This window comes from Patagioenas fasciata, chromosome 2, assembly GCF_037038585.1.
Source record: "Patagioenas fasciata isolate bPatFas1 chromosome 2, bPatFas1.hap1, whole genome shotgun sequence".
Taxonomy (NCBI): Eukaryota; Metazoa; Chordata; class Aves; order Columbiformes; family Columbidae; genus Patagioenas; species Patagioenas fasciata.
The window spans coordinates 97,783,187-97,800,629 of record NC_092521.1 but is presented as its reverse complement, the minus strand read 5'-3'; the positions used below and the strand labels follow the sequence as shown (position 1 = coordinate 97,800,629).

Here is a 17,443-nt window from a genome sequence, read left to right as displayed (position 1 = left end):
AAGTAGGTAGGAAATAGTTTAAACATAATTTTTTAATCCACTGGGCTCTGTGACCCTATTTGTTAGCTGCATTATTATCTCCACCGGCCCAAGGAGTGATTTACATCCAATAGCACAGAGAAAACGAGAGGGGAGAGGAGAGATGTGTTGGAGGTGGCAGGGTACTTTGACTTCTGGGGGATTTCAGCTGCAAGTGTAAGAATACAAAACAATTTCCTAAGATCATCAAAAATACCTGGAGGTTTTAATTTGACTTGTAGGGAAAGAGCATTCTTTGAGTTGAGAACTTTGAAGCCCTTCCTCTGTTAACGGAAAGCACTTTGCCATTCTTTACATGCTATGTTCTTTCCATGGATTTTATTTCTAGTTTTCTGTTTTTGTCTACTTCTCTGCCATCTTCATTCATGACCAGTTTCTAAGACATTCAGGACTGTATCTTATTATATAATGAATGCAAATCTACAGAAAGTGTCTAACTTTTGGCTATGTATACATACAAAAATAGTTAAAAAAATACATCTATAGTAATTACAGATGGTCCCTCAGGGCTCTAGTGCTGGCTCTTTATGGAAAAAAGGAATAATTTAGGAGGCTAAATTTGTGTTAAACAAATGAGATATATGTCTCTAAATTGAGCTCTTGGGGACTGTTTCAGGGTAAGAGCATGCAGTGCTGATAAAACTTGCTAATTACTGGCTAGTAATGTCATTACAGCTATGAAATATGAAAGATCAGAATCCAGTGCATCTTAACTAGCTGAAAAAGAGTGAATCCAGTATAATATTGATTTGATCTGAAGGTGTTTTTGCTTGTGGCTGAGGTATTGCTGTGAAAAGCTAAATGGCTGACATTATTTCAAGGTGGTGATATCTGGCTCTCAGAATAGCAGGGGCATGTTGCCAAAGTGCTAATAAGGGATTTTCAGAAAACATACCATTTAGTCAATGGTTGGTGTGCCCACAGCCTTCTGGTCCAAAGCTCAGACTCCTGATATTTCAGCTAATGGAATAATCAACACAGCAGTACAAGACTTTATTACCCTTTTGAGCATAGAAAGTGCACACTGACAGTAGTTTGTTAGATTCATCATTTATGTATAACAACATATTTGACAAGCTTATAGATGAGATAACAGTGCTTAGCAGGAAGCTTGCATTTTTTCTTGATGGTAGAAAAGGTTGTGGTTAGAATCAGAGTTTGAGAAAGCACGTAGTCTAAAAGGCAGAATTTAAATAGATAAGTTTTGTGTTTAAATATGAAATTCTTCCAGTTCTTCCCAGTGTCTCATTTAAAAATCCCCTGATACTTGAAATTTTTGTCAATGTACTTATTTTCCTAGTAGTGAAGACTGGGGATAAAAAAAGAAACACTGAATGCCTTCCAGTAGAGGAGGTGGAAATCATAGTCCAGGGATTTTCAGGTCTTCTAAAGACCTCTGGGTTGGTCCTCATCCTTTGCAGACCTTTTGGACAGGCCTCATAATTTAGCAGTCGCAATACACAAACCACTCTAGGGCACAACTCTGAACACCACAGGCAGCCCAAGTACTGCCTTTAACAGCAATTGGACAAACCTGTGTGCCGTTGTTTCTTGTACCCCAGGTATGGGGATTGTACCTGTCCAGGTATTGTTCAGAATAATAGAGTGTTTGAGGTTAGAAGACACCTCTGGTGGTCATCCTGTCCAGTTCACCTGCTCAGGCAGGGTCACCAAGATGGTCCAGATGGCTTTTGAATGTCTCCAAGGATGGAGACTCCACAGCTTCCTGGGGCAACCTGTGCCAGCACTTGATCACCCTCACAGTGAAAAAGTGTTTCCTGATGTTCCAAGGGAACATCCTGTGTTTCAGTGTGTGTCCCTTGCCCTGCCCCTGGGCACCACTGAAAAGTGCCTGGCTCTGTCATCTTTGCACCCTCCATTCAGGTATTTATATACAAAAATGAGATCCTCCTGAGCCTTCTCTTCTCCAGGCTTCACAGTCCCAGGTCATCTGTTCTTTTTTTAAATAATGTTTTGGAAAATGCAGATCTCTAGCTTAGCACTAAGATCTGAAAATAGCTGCATTATGAATCCTATTAAAAGTCTTGGCATCACCTTGCTTGGATAGTTTGGAGCATGTGGATAAATATTGTTTAAGGGAAGTCTGCCTTTTGAGGCTTGAGCTGGCTCTGTGTGCAGTAACAACTCCAGAACCAAGCATGCTTGGTTCATTATCTTAGGCTGGACTGATTACGCTGGGTGCTATGCTACCCAAATACAGCTGTATCCAATTGGGTGCGGGCTGGCAATCAGAACAGGACGTGGTCTCACACCATGTGTGCTGCTTGGCTTAGGCCACGTGGCATAGATGTGTCTTCAGTTGGGATGACCAGATATTGCCAGAAGAGATTATTCCCAGGTCCCAACAGTAGTTCAGGATGCTATTTCCATGTTTCATAGCATCTTTTTCTTTGTCTCCTATTCTCTAGACACAGTTCTTGGAAACTGCTTGCCATGGGGGCAGGATGGGGTGGAGGGGAAGGTGGTCTATGCTGGGTGACACAACCTGGCACAGCAGGTTTACCTGCCTGCCATGTGGTCCTGTGCTGCAGTTGTGACCTTGCTTTGGTCCCAAGTAGTGTTTTAAGCAATGAAATTCATTTTCCTGTGGTCTATATAAGATCATATATGCTAGTTTTAAGCAATAACTAGATCTTGGAAGACTTTCCAAGGAAAGTAGAAGTCATTATGCCTGTTTGATGGATGAGGAGATCAAAGTATAGCACCTAGCTTAAAGGGGATGAGATACTATGCCTCAAGGAGCTACCATCTGCAGCTGGACTGTAGCAGAAGTGCGTGTCCTCGGCCCCAGGACTTAGGCAACTTGGCCAAGATTTGTGGTAGACAGGTACAGAAATGAGTTCTCCCTTGTCTTATTAAAATGCTGCATAGGGCCTGCCACAGAATTTGGGACATTATGGCAGATCTGCACATGGGTGGCTTGGTGCCCCTGGCCTGCAGTGGAAATGCTCTTGAGGTTCTTGCTAAGCACTGAGCAGAAACAGGCAATGATGGATGTCTATTGAATGTTCATGGGCAATAATTCCAACGCCTTATTTCATAAAATAAAAGACTTTTTTTTTCTTGGTGGTGAATTCAAGCTTGCAGATGCTACACAGGCACTCCTAGTGACTATTTTCAGCGTATGGCGGTGTGGAATTAAGGTTGAGCTGTGAGGGTGGCAGATGCTTTAATTGCATATTTTGTGTATTATTTACCTTTTCCCTGAGTTTTTTTTAGTTGTTCTGTGCAATACCACAACGCTGACTCAGGTCTCCATTGGCAAGGTTTGCAGGCATCAAAGTATAATTACATGTTTGAATTTATTTCTATAATTTAAGAACCTAGAGGAAATTAATAACAAAATCCATGCCAATGTAATTGTGATGGTTGTATATTATTTTTTCTGGTAGTGAGCCAAAACAACAAATACAAGAGTGTTTCACTCTGTTAAATGTGCAAATAGCATTTGGTTCATTACCTGTGCACAGAGTTCCATTCATGGTTTGTTGATACGCAAGTGCTTCCTCTCCATGCCCAAAGATCATGAAAAGACCTGGCTGGTTTAATACACAGTGTATAGCAATCCAAGCTGCAGCAGCTCCAAGCTAATGTACATTGAGTTCCTGCAACAGGAAATGTAGCCTAATTCTGACAAAGGTTTTGAGAGCAGGCAGGTCCATAGACTGTGTCTGTCTAGTGTAATCATAAAAACAATGTTTGTACCTCTGCATTTTTCTAAGTGAAAATTTAGGTCTGCTTCCAGAGTAAATATGGCCTGTCCTGTTTTGTTTCAGTTTTGCGATCTGTTTTCAAACTAGTTTCTTGCAGGTGAGAAAAGCCTGTTGGATGCTGGTCTTGCTGCCATGGAGAGAAACCTGCTTTTTTTGTAGCTGGCTGGCAACTCTTGTGACGCACATTTGCTTATCGAGGGCATAATTACACAAAAGTCTGACACTGGGATTTTTAAAAAGTGAAGCATGACTAAAGATTATTGTTCTGAGCTATAATTAAGCACTCATTTTATTGCAGCAGGTCTTGAAGGGAACCTGATAGTTATTATTAACTGTAAGTGTGAATACATACAGTGTGACAAACAACTGCAGATTTTCTATCCTTGCTAATGCAACATAAAGCTGAGTCCTTCCTCTATTTGCTTCCCTCCTAGGCTTTTCCTGATTCCTGGATACAATGGCGTGTTTCATCATGTGTTGTTCTTGTTTACCCTTCATATAAGATCTTGGTTTCTGATACCTCTTTTGGGCTGTTCCGTTTAACTAGAGGAGAATCAAAACTACTGGGCATGCTCATTTTGCAAAGGCCATGGGATCCATCCCATTTGGAGGCTTTATTTTTGACATGTGACCTCTACAGCCACAACAACATCAATGTGCGGTATCTAATTCACCATTCAGGGCTTGCTCAGTGCTGTACTTTCTTGTGTAAAGCCCACAGGTACTCTCAGACTATACTTCTGCTGCTAAATGAATGAGCTTGAACGCTGCTCTCTCATTCTTCTGAGTCGTTCCCTCGTGTGCTGCTGGTTTGTGTGAGTGTCTGGATGTGGTGGGGTGGTGGCACACGAGGGACTGTTCTCACCAGACTGACCCGGGTTTGGATCTCTTCACAGGTGTCCTTTGGGGCCACTGGGTCCTATAGTAGATCAGACAGGCCAGCCTGTGCTGTTTGGCCTCAGGATCAGACACCTGTTTGTGGCCCTGTTCCATCTGACCCTGTAGATGTAGCCTTGAAGGCTGACCACCGTTGGGCTGTTGGACATGCTATGGCTCTATAAAAGAGGAATTCCTCATTAGTAGTATTTTGTAATATTTTCCTGGAACAGAGGTGAGAATCTGGCTCCTGTTGCCTCTGTGGGAGGGTGAAATTTTCTTGCTTGCCACCATAAGACTCTTTTGATTCCTTGAGGACCAGATCATTGCATCAGCATTGAGCTGGCCAGAAGAGAAACTGAATTTTATTCTTAATGACAGTAATGAAATGATTTTTTTTTCCCCCCTGAAACTAACAGATATTTCTCTCATTTACAAATTGTGGACTGTACAAAACTATCACCTGCAGAGCCTAGCAGTCTCTTGTGCCTTAGACATATATATGTACACTTGTATGAGGGGCTTAAACACTCGCCCTTCTCAAATGCTTCCTTATTAGTGTTCATGGTAAAACTCCGTCTATAGGTTAGCATCCTGCTTTGATGAAGTGAAATTAAATTCAAGACAGAATTCTGAAAATGTAAGCATTGCTAGTGCAAGATGAAAAGTAAATCTGATGTATGGCACTGCTTCAGTTTTCTATATTAGTCCTAGTGAGAGTTCTTCGATCTTGATTTGCAGGTGTGCAGTCTGGTATCACAACAGACTAAAATCTTCTGTTTTAATCTAATTTTATTGACTCTATTTGAAGTATGGTTTTAAAGTTGATGGCAAAACCTTCAGAACAAAATGCCTTTAGGGAACTGGAAAATAAAGTTAGATTTGCACTGAAAATTTCTCATGTCCATGAGCAGCTTTTCAAGAAGAGAATAATTTTTCCATTTTCTCAGTATTCCCAAAATAAATACTGACAGAGATCAACCAGCACTCACAGGCTGAACTCCAGTCTCTCTAGAGGAAGCTTGTGTGTATCAGGAGGTAAATTATAAATGTCCATTTCCATGCAAAACCGATTTCCCTGATAATCCCTGCCCCTTCCTTTTCTGGGGCCGTTTTGTACAACATCTGCCAGTGGTGTCAGATTCTGTGGTAGGTTTATGGTGTCTGTGTGCAGCTATCTGTAGACTTTAACATTCAAACAAAGCCAAAGTGTGTCCACCATGATTTAGCTTTTTGTTTGTGGTTTGTTTTTTGTTGTTTGTTTGTTTGGTTTTTTGTTGTTGTTTTTTTCCTGTGTTTGTTGTTGTTGTTGGTTTCGGGGGTTTTTTTCTTATTTGTTTGTTTTTCTTGCCTTTTCTTTTTCAGAAGGCAAAAGGGCACTGGAGCTTGATTAAAGTCAACAAGAGGGTTTTTATTTTGGTCGGGCTGAACACAACCTCGAAGTAGTGTTTTTGTGCAGACCAGGGCTCCTGAAAAGAAACAAAAAAAAAGGTAGAATTGATCTTATGGCATTGTCTTTTGGTTTTTTTTTTTCTTTTTTCCCTATCCTGACCATCTTGATTTTGATAGATCCAAGCATATACAGCCTTTAAGTATTTCTCTTTCAGTTTTAGTGTCTTGGTGGGTGCTGCCTTCTCTTCCATCTTGAAAGGCACCTGCTATGTTGCTCTCAGGAGTCTGTTGGATTAGGCAGCCATGGTGGAAGGTGTCACTGGCTGTAGCTCTTGTCTCCCTTCTGCTGGAGGTTTTCGTCACAGCAACAGCAGCAACCAAGTGCCTCCTCCTCAGCTCCTGCAGCTTTGAGGCTCCATAGCACAGCCCAGTAAAATAGCCTTGTGAACCTGGGGTAGCTGAAAAAATTGTTGCACTATTGCTCTTGTTGCCTCTTTTTCTCCTGGTGTTAATCTCCAGCAAAACAGAAGAGCTGGAGGTGATAAATGTTGCTTGTCTGCTGGAGCCCACATGATGGCTCTGAGCTGTGTTGGGGTGGGATTCAGGCTTAATTGAAACTGTCAGGACTTTACCTCATAAATTCAGCGGGGTCAGTGTTTTGAGCCTGATGCCTATGGAGTGTTAGATGGATACCTGCTGCCAAAGTCATGGACTGAGGACTAACTTTCACTTCAGACCATAAAAAACAGGCACTTATTAAGGTTCCGGTGAAGTTAAAGCAAGATAATTGCCTCTCAAAACATTAAGTCTATCCAGCAAGCTTGGTAGTTTTTGTGTACCAAACAAGTGAATTTGGTAGCATACTAAGCTTGTACACATCACCTTGACCTGTGTAGGGTTTTTTAAAATGTTTTCTTTCACATTTGTGAGCACATAAATAGATTTTTGGGGGGATGTGGTAGTGGTGACAGAGGTGAATTTGCAGCATTCTGACTGAAGACTTGCCGTTGAGCCAACAGATGTATTAATTGTTTATGATTCTCTTGACTGTAAGGAGCTAAGAGAAAACAATTCAGAAATTAGCAATTTTATCAATTATTTACAAAGTGGTGTCCTAACAAAGAAAACATCTAATTCTAGGCAAATGAGGTCCAAAGGAAGTGGAAGACTGTCAACAGCACTTGGCAAGTTTGTTCTGAAAGGCTAAGTCCACGTTAAAACCAAGTGTGGATCCCAAAGCAGAATCCTGACTTTATTTACTTGAGTTTCTGGCTCTTGCACTTTTGGAACTGTGATCAATGCAAGTGAGAGTTGGGCTCTGTTTGCAGTAGAGCTGAGTCAGCAGTTGCTCTTGGCAGATGGGACTTGGCTTCTCCATGTCTACTTGGAGCAGAGTGTGAAATGTCCTGTTAGGTGTTAAGCTTGGCACTTTAAAACAGAACAAACCCTAAGTGACTCCTCTAAATGTTCACGTATGCCTTTTTGCATGCAGCTTATTGCTGACTGAGAAATGGTCCTATTCATCAAAAATGATTTATGGTATTGCAGACATGCATACAGAGCAGGAACTCTGCAAACAGCCCATGCAGGGACCTGAAGTAATTGGCAATGTTTGGGCTGTCCTAAAACTTGGTGGGGCCCTGAGTACTGACTGTGGGCATGAACAGATGACTCTAGATTCTGTGCTCAAGGAGAATGGGCATTTTGGAGTCCTTTGCACCTACATACAGGCTCTCCTACGTGAGTATTGCATCTTCAGAATGGCACTGGCAGAAACGTTTTCTGCATCCAGTGTTTTGCCTGACTGCACTTGTACTGCATTGTACTGTTTCTTGTATCTCTAATATTGAGGATCTAGATCCAGCTGAGCTGCTGTCAGCCCTGCCATGACTAGAGGAGGCCTTTGGGGTCTTCTCAAAATCCAGACAAGGATCTTTCTCGTGGGGTATTGTGTGAATTGGGGTTTCTGCCTAAATGCCAAACCCGAAAACACAGCTGTGTGTGTGTTGGGGTGAGGTGGGTGTGTGTTATGAGTATGTTGGCAAAAATTTTTATGAGTCACACTGTTTAACCTTTTCTGACTCAGTTAGCTTTTCATCTTTGTTGTGGTTTAACCCTGGAAGGCAGTGAAGCACCACACAGCTGCTTGTTTGCTTTCTCTGACCCCCAATGGGATGGGGGGAGAGGAAAGGAAGAGTAAAAGCAAGGAAACTTGTACATCAAGATTTAAATCGTTTAATAAGCAAAAGGTAAGTGGAAGAAGAGACAAAGCAAGCAAAAGTCATGCAAAGGCAATCACTCACCACCTCCCACAAGTAGACTGTTGCTCAGCCAGTTCGTGACCAAAAGATAGTTAATCCCCCTAAAATCCCCTCCTCTCCCTTTTTATTGCTGAGTGTGATGTTATATGGTACAGAATATCTCTTCGATCAGTTTGGGTTACCTGTCTGGTCATGTCCCCTCCTAACCTCTTGCAACGCCCCCAAACTATTCGCTGAGCGGGGGCAGAGTGAGAAACAGAGGCCCCCAATGCTGTGCAAGCGCTTTCAGCCACAGCTAAAATGTGTTATCAACCTTGTTTTGGTCACTAATCTAAAACACAGCACCATACAAAGTGCTATGAAGAAAATTCACTCTGTCCCAGCCAGATCTGATACAGTGTTATAAAACCGATGGGATTGATCACCTTTTTTCTAATGAGGAATAAGAAAATCTTCACCATCAGATGTAGTCCTGCAACTGGATCATTAATCATATGTTGTGACTTGAAGCTAGAATAATATTTTTTAAATGATTGCCCCAATTCAAATGAGCTTTTGGTACATCATGATTTCTAGCTAATGAGCACATGGCTAGCACACTAGCTGGAGTGCTGCTGTTGTTTAGCCATTAAATTATATTATTAATACTATTTTGTTACCACAGAAACAACAGAAGCACTGAGTTACAGTCTTTAAGGACTTGAAATACAACACCTGTTTGTGGGTTTTTTGAAAGTATTAGTAATCAATCATTCTGGCAGGACTACCAGCAGGATTATGTTGTACTCCTGCAATGTCCGCCAACCTGCCCACCTTGCTACGTGGGTTCTGATTTGGACAAGGGTCTAAAGTGTTTAGCCTGACACATCTCTCCTCAAGTGTGATGAGTGCTGCATTACCAACAAACAGAAACCCCCATCTTGTGGTGATCTGAAGAAGAACAAATACTGACTGAAGCAACATTAACATTGTTTGTGTATGCAAATAAGATTTTTGTGGATAAAATGATCTTGCACTCAGATTGCAGGGGTAGTATCTGAAGGGTTGGAGTAACTTTTTCAGCTGTCCAAATTAATCTCCTAACAACAAAATCAGAGATGTTTTGACTTGTCATTTGGAAACAATTAGTAGCACTGTGGAAGTAATGTGCATGTGATTTTATTTTTCTGCTTCAGCAGTTTCTTTTGTTTCACTGAGCTATGTTCAAAAATAAAATGTACCAAATGTTTAGTGTCAATGACTCAAAGAAAACACTCACTCTCTTCAAAAGAACGCCCAAGCAGCAAATGATGCTTAATTGCATTGCTCTTTTTGTTGCCCTCGGGACTGTTAGCCGCTGGGATATGTACAGAGGTTGCCAGGAAAGGACAGGTTAGTGCTGCTGGATGGGTACAGCACACAGTATGCTGCCAGCCTCTGTTACAGAGGTGTCATAGGAAAAAGAAACAAAGAAAGTGTAAGATTTATTTCCCTCCCCCCCACCAAAGTCCTTCATTTTCTCTGTATGGCGATAACTTCTCAGTAGGGGGTGGATTTATTAATGTCACTTCCCTAGAGCCCTGTAGATAAATAATATCTGCCAGTAGAAACAAGGCATAATCAAAAAAAAAAAACTTCCTTTATTCTTTGAAGTTCCTGAAGGAGCTCCTGAAGAAGCACCTCTCCCCACTTTCCCTGTCCTTGCACCCAAGCTGTGGCCTTTTCTATCTCTTATTTCCATTGAGTGGCAACTGTGCTCTACCCCCACCAGGATGTATTTCTTTCCATTAGAGGGTCTCAATGGCCCGACATAGTCAACTTGCCACATGCTCCAGAGAGTCTTGCCCTGCCTGATATGTAGGACCGGGGCCTGATTTGGGTGATCAGCTTTAAGTCTGATCCAACATTGTGGACAGGCTGTGAGAATTGCTTCACATGTTCCCACGGACACTGGCCAACCCCGGGATCGGCATTCGTAATAAAGATCTGCTTTTCCAGAATGGCCTTGCTTAAGGTGTAACCATTCAGCTAACTGTGCCCACTCCTCTGGTATGCTTTCAGCTAGCCTGATCTGGGCTAGAAAGTCAGCTTGTTGATTCCATTTGGCAGCGGGGGTTCCATCCTTTGCATGTCCTTTTACCCAGCCCACACTCAAAGGTCGTGACGTGCCTATCTCTAATAGTCTTTGCCAATCTTCAGCTCTCCACACTCTGGTGCAATTTACTTCCCACTGGTTGGATTCCCATTGGCATATCCATTCAGTGGCACCCTTATAGGTTGCATAGGAATCAGTGTAAATCGTGAAGGCTCCTCCTTCTGCTGCTAATAAGAGAGCACGCAGTTCTCCTACTTGAGCACTACCTTCCCCCTCCTCTGTTATTCTTTTTCCAGTAGCAATCTCCAATGCTGCTGCCTTGTACTGCCAGTTTGTCCCTACCCAATGGGCTGATGCATCAGTGAACCAGACTCCTTGTGTGTCTGAGTCCTGAGTTAGCTTAGGTGCTTCTTTTATTGGAGAGGGTTTAGAAGGCAGGCTCAACAGGACCTGATCAGCGTTCACAGGTTGTTGAAGTTTTGAAACTTTTACAGAACCCTCCTTTAGTAGTAACAATTGGCTAACTCCCTCTAAATAGGCGTACCATTTTCGTACCGTTGCGTTCTGTGCCACCCCCTCGGGGGGGTAACCCTTTAAGGATTGAATTCAACAGAGGGAAGGGGCCTTGTACAATAACTTTCTGTGATGTACACAGTTTCTCTGCCTCCTTAACTGCTCAGGTAAGTGAGAGAAGCCCCTTTTCCCACTCCGAATATCGTTGTTCAGCTCCCTTAAATGCGGTGGAAGAGAACAACAAAGGTCTAGCTGGCCCTATTGGCCCCCTCTGGAATATAGCACAATAGGAGGCATGTTCTGCAAACCCCCATTCCACTCTTAATGGGTCTTGTGGATGTAGCGGGCCAAATTTCTGATAGGCTTTAAGTTCATCTTTTAGAACATTAAGGGCCTCTGTATGTTGTAGAGTCCAATTCCATTTCTTGTTTTTTCGGAGTAGGTCATATAGGGGACGGGCAATCACTGAGAATCCTGCAATATGTTTTCTCCAGTACCCTAATGTACCCAACAGGCACTGCAAGTCTGCTTTGCTGTTTGGGGTGTGCCCCTTGTCTATGGTAGCCAGAACATCATCAGGCACTGCTATGGCTCCCCCTATCCACCAAGCCCCTAGGAATTTAACTTCGTGGCTGGGACCCTGGCACTTGGACGGTGGAATATCTAATCCGTTCTGTGTTAATAAATTCCAAAGAGTTTCTGCTACTTGCCCCACCTGTTCCTTATTGTCTCCGCCCACTAAGATGTCGTCTAAATATTGATATATGCAAATGCCTGACGGTACCTGTACAGTGTCAATGACTGCAGCAAGGGCATTGTGGGCAATAGTAGGAGAGTGTTTGTACCCCTGAGTAAGCTGATTAAAAGTGTATTGCTTCCCTTCCCAGGTAAAAGCAAATTGTGCCTTGTCTTCTTCCCTTAGGGGAATCATGAAGAACATATCTTTAACATCTAAAGCAGCCATCCATGGGTGGGCTGCTGCTTGTATTACAGTCACCACGAGGCTATGTTTGGGACGGCAGCTATTAGTGGTGCGGTGTTATTATTCAATTTTCGATAATCAATAGCTAGGCGCCAACAAAAGAAGCTGTTACCCTCAAGTAATAGAGAGGGAGATGTGCCTACTCCTTCCATATTGAAGGAGGGGGGGGGAGAGAGTGGGGGGGAAGGGTTGCATCCTGCCACAGATACTGAGGCTAGCAGCAAAGCACAAAAAAGGAGGATGCCTATGAACAAATATTTGTACAGGGGACCTCCTGTTTTCTGTATTTTTGTGTTGCATTGACTGTATGAAGGGCTGGAGAGCCATTAGCAGGGTCTTCTGAGATTGCTTTTCCTTCCTATAGTGTCTGGCAGGTGGTGAGGGTGTGGCAGGTCATTATATGCTCTGGTTATTTTCTCCTGCTGTACTGAATCTTTAAGGTTATTGCTAAATCTTAGCAGTATCCTTTACTCAAGGCTCACTTTTTCACTCCAATCTTGCATGCTTTTCTGTTGTTGCTACTGTCTTCTATAAAAGTCTAAGATGAATCTTGTTCAAAATGTTACCTTAACTGCCTTTCTTGGCAGACTTTAATCAGTAACACAGTTTTATGAGTACTTCAAATCTTAAATACGGAATTCTATTCTGTATATCACTGAGACATCAGAAAGAGTATTAGGCAGGCTGAAAAATAAACCTCTGAACAATTATGTCAAACAGCTATGTATATAGAAGATTGAAGTAAATGTTAGTTGCGAAAGAAGACATGCAAACTTGACAGTGAATGAGCCTGTAATTCATTCTGTCCTATCCTGGCACATAGAAATAAAGAGAAATTGTAGAAGACCCTTGCTGCATGAGACATTTTTTCAGAGGGCCTGAGTGTGGGAGGAGAGGCCACATCTCAGTCATGACCTGGAAAAACGGATTATGTTTTAGGGAATACAAAATGCTAGAGGTTTCTCTTCAGTCAACCACTTTCTTCTTCTTGTTGCTTGACAATAGGACTTCTGAGTCCCTGATGTTGCTTCCCCATCAAATAGCAGCTATAAGAGATTTGAGGTTGGTTTTGGCCAGTGCGTACCTGGTACTCTATGCATAGGAATAACTAAGTTTTGAATTGAATGAAAGTGCCCCTACTCTTTTTCTTAAGAAATTATTTTTTATTCCCCATTGAGCTTTGCTGTACTATTTCTATGTTCTATCACTGATAACAATGCTGAGTGATAAAATGCTTCTTGCCTTTGACGTCAGGTCTAATAACACTAATTTTCAAACCAGTCTGAACTCTTTTGTGGAAGAAGATAGGAAAATGATAGGGCGATCATTAGTTTCTTTTTTCCTCTAATCTGGTATAATGTGTCTTATTATGGTCTTTAATAACTGTAACCACAGCAACAAATAGGGATGGATATAATGCATTAGGGTCTCTCCTCTTCAGTAATCATATTCTGCTTCCAGATGCCTTTCAGGCCACAAAGTAAATTAACATTCAACAGCAATACATCGAGATGCTGCAGAAATTCCCTCTTCCTTTTCAGAGAGGTGATCCAGGTTGTTAGGGACCTTTGAGTAGTAGCTGACTTTTCCAAAGACCAACAGTATTCCAACTTGACAGCTACTGAGCAGGCTGCTGTGTAAAGATTAATGAAGTTGCCTGCCCAGATTAGTTGGAGGGGCTATACAGGAATCAGCTTGTGGAATAAAATTCAATATATACCAGCAGAAGAATGAGAGAGTGGCTTAAGGGGGCAGGTTGTATTGGAGCTTTGGTTGTAGGGCACTCTCTGTTGTGGGGTGGAGTTTTTCTTAAACTGAAAGTCTTTCAAAGCCAAAATGTTTATATTGGTTATGGTTGTTGGTGTTTTGCATCGCAAACCCTGGCACAGGAACTAAACAGCATGGAGTGACATGCAGTGTTTTTGGAGAGTATTTATGGTCCAGGTGGGGATATAACAGTAATGTGTCCTGTAATCAGAGGGTGGTATCCTGGTGCAAGAGGTCTTGGGTGAATGTCAAAGCAACAGTGATTACAGAGGAAATGAATACATCTGGTTGTCCTCCCCAGCATCTTGTGGAAAAGACTGAAAACAGCAGCAGAAGTGATGTACTGAATGCAATGGAGAAGAGCTGTACCTTACATGTAATTAATCTTTATTTGAAGGGTTGTTAAAATGGAATCATAGAATCATTTCAGTTGTAAGAAAACCTCAGGATCATCGAGTCCAACCATAACCTAACTCTAGCACTAAACCGTGTCCCTAAGAACCTCCTTTTGACCTCCCCGAAATGAGGAAGGTAATATGTGTGTCCAGTTAAATTTCACATTTGCTGTGTACATAAGCAGGTTTAGAAATGTGAATTTTTGCCCAGCTACAGGATGTCCTGAGATCAGTATGAGAACAAGTGAGATAAATTGCGTCCAAGGAGTGTCTGCATCTTCCTAAAGAAGTTGAAAAAAAATGTCAGCTTTTACATGTCTAAAGTCAGAAGAGATCTGAGTCCTATGGGAAGATTTTTGTAAAACATTCAAGAGGAAGAAACAGAAGAGTGCTTAAACTGTTCGATTGAGTTACTTACTAAAATTGCGTGTGTGTGTGTGTTGTTAAATCTCTTGGGCATTTTAGAAAATAATACCCTTCTCAAAAGAAACTGAGCAAAATATGCTTCCAGATAGTGATTCCACATAATATTTCTAAGAAGAAACAGAATTTTCTTCATTTTTTTAAAGAAATTTGCCTATGGCCTATTTACTACTCTCTTGTTACTAAAATGATTTTTTCTGAACAGTTCACAAATATGTAAATTCTATAGTTATGAAATACATAAAAAATAAACGGTGATCACAGATATATTGCATTCTAGTCCCCGCCAAGGTCCATCAGGTCAGGGGCATTTGAGCACTCTCGGGAGTCCAGGAGATGACTCCAGCTCAAGGGAGGATAGGATAGGATAGGATAGGATAGGATAGGATAGGATAGGATAGGATAGGATAGGATAGGATAGGATAGGATAGGATAGGATAGGATAGGATAGGATAGGGCTTGGGCAGGTCCTGGGAGGCGTGAGCAGCCTGTGGGACAAGGAGCCAGGTCTGGCTCACATGCTCAGGGAACAGCCGATCGCCAGCACTGGGGTCAGGAAGGAATTTTTTCCCCCGGGGCAGATTGGCACTGGTCCCCGGGGGTTTTTTGCCTTCCTCTGCAGCATTGAGCATGACCACTTTGCAGAGCTCCTCTGGGCCCTTTTGGCTCGGATCCTGCCTGCTGCTCAAGCACCAGGAAGATGGCCTCTCGTGCCCTGCAGCTGGGGGGAGGAAGGCTTTTTTTTTCCCCCAGGTGGGACGGCAAGCGTCTCCGGGGGTTTTTTGCCTTCCTCTGCAGCGCTGAGCACGGCCCCTTGCCACGGCTTCTTTGGGCCATTTGGGCTGGGTGCCTGCTGCTCCACGAGCTGGCCCTAAACTTAGCTAGAACAGCCTGCCCAAACCAGCATAGAACAGCTCACCTAAACCAACCTTAAAGAAGCTAAACCAATCTGCCTTAAAAAACTTCAATCAGCCACCAACAACCTAAACGGAACCTTAAACAATCTACAACAAATTACCTAAACCAAACAAAATAAACCAACCTAAACACCCTAAAACAAACCTATCTAAACCAAATGATCTAAAAAAATCCTACCTAAAACAATCTAAAACTACATAAACCGGCATTTCTCAACCAACCTTAAGCAACCTAGAACCAAACAAGCTAAACAAACTGAAACCAACCAATCTTAACCTAAAATAACCATTAAACAATCTCAAACAACTTAAAACCAATCTAATAAAGGATAAAACCACCTAAAGCGACCGATCTAAACCAACCTCAAAAATAGGAAACCAAATGACATAACCACACCAAAATGACCTAAAGCAAACAACCCAAAGCTAAACAGAACCACTGAAACCAGCCTACGACGACCAAGCTAAAAACCAATCTAGATCAACTCAACTTCAACAACAAAGCTAAAACACCCTAAAAAACCTCAACAACAAAAACCCAACCACCAGCCACCCTGCCCCAGGCAGTGTCTCACTTGGATGTGCCTGCAGTCTTGGAAGCCTGACTACCCCAGGTTCTCCTCCTAACGGACCCTGAGCTTGTTTGGAGGTCCTCAAGCACGGCGCAGCTACCGTATACCCTTGACCTAGCAACGGTTCGCCTCTAGCGGGGAACGTCGTCCTCTTTGAGCAAGGCGGGGAAACACGTGGAGCAGGGAAGGAGGAAGGGGACGTCTGCCGAGACAGCAGAAACAGCCCAATCGAGCCTGGTGATTAGTGGGGGGACACATGTCCCAGCGAGACTGCACTCACATCCAAAGCATCCAGACACAACCGAAAACCAACTAAACACAATGTACATCTAACCAAACCACCTAAAGCACCCTCAACAACCAATCTAAGCCACCCCAGCCTGAAGGAACCCATCTTCAAAACATGCGCCGTGCATAACACTGCCCTAAACAACCTACCAGGAAATAACTAAACCAACCTAAACCAAACAACCTGAACCAACCTTAACAGAAACCCTTCAAGCGACCTAAACAATGGAAACCAAACCTGCCTAAACCAACCTACCTAAAAACACAGACACTCACCAACCCACCTAAACTGCTTACTGAAAAGAAACAACCTCAAATAACCAACCAACCAACCAACCCACCCCCAACTTAAAATCATCTAAACAAACCTCAACCAAACTACAGAAAACAGCCTCAATGAAAACAGCTTCAGATAGGCCACCTACAACAACCGACGGAAGACAACTTCAACCAAAAATCACCTGCATCAAGCAACCTGAACCCACCAGCCTTCAACAACCAGCCTCTCACAGCCACCCTCAAAGAACCTGCCTCAAACCAACCTCAAACGACCGCAACAAACTGAACCAAGCTACTAAAACCAGAAACCTAAACCAAACTAACACAACCAGTGCTAAAGAATCCTCAGAAAACAGCACCAACCAAAGAACCCAGCAAAACCGAGAAAAAGAAACCTCCTCAGCTAAACCACACAGAGCAGCGCTAAGAAAATCACATCAAACAACCTGAACCCACCCACCTAAACTAACCAACCCAAACCAAGCTAAACCATCAAACCGGAAACAAGCAGCTAAGACCGCCAACCTAAACCAAACTTAACAAACCTTAACCTAAAACAACCAGCCTTCAGTGACCTACGAACACACAACCTACCAACAACGTCATACAGCGTCAAACAACCACCTTCGAACAACCAGTCTCAAAAAGCCTACCAAAACCAACTCATAGAAACTGACCTACACCAACCAAACGAAACAAACTTAAAAAACCCCAACAAAACCAGAACAACAGCAACAAGAGAAACAACACCACCACCACCAAAACAAAAAAAAACAAACAAGGTAGAAAGAAACAGGCAAAACCCAAACAAGTTACAGACAAAGAAGGCAGATGTAGGGAACAGGATGCAGAGATGTTGCATGGGGACCCAGTGCTTTGGAGCAGCCACTGGTGTCCTGTCAGGAACAGGAAGGATTCGCAGCTGCCACTC

The 17,443-nt window shown here is 42.7% G+C and overlaps 1 long non-coding RNA gene across 2 annotated transcripts in view; it reads right to left on the bottom strand.

Annotated features, from left to right (window-relative positions):
* Nucleotides 1-1,000: 1,000 nt before the first annotated feature.
* LOC136097890 (uncharacterized) overlaps nucleotides 1,001-17,443 on the bottom strand; it is an 80,082-nt gene continuing 63,639 nt past the window's right edge. For both annotated transcript variants that reach the window (XR_011737567.1, XR_011737568.1), the window contains exon 3: nucleotides 1,001-6,118. This is a non-coding gene — a long non-coding RNA (uncharacterized lncRNA). The remainder of the gene's footprint in view (nucleotides 6,119-17,443) is intronic.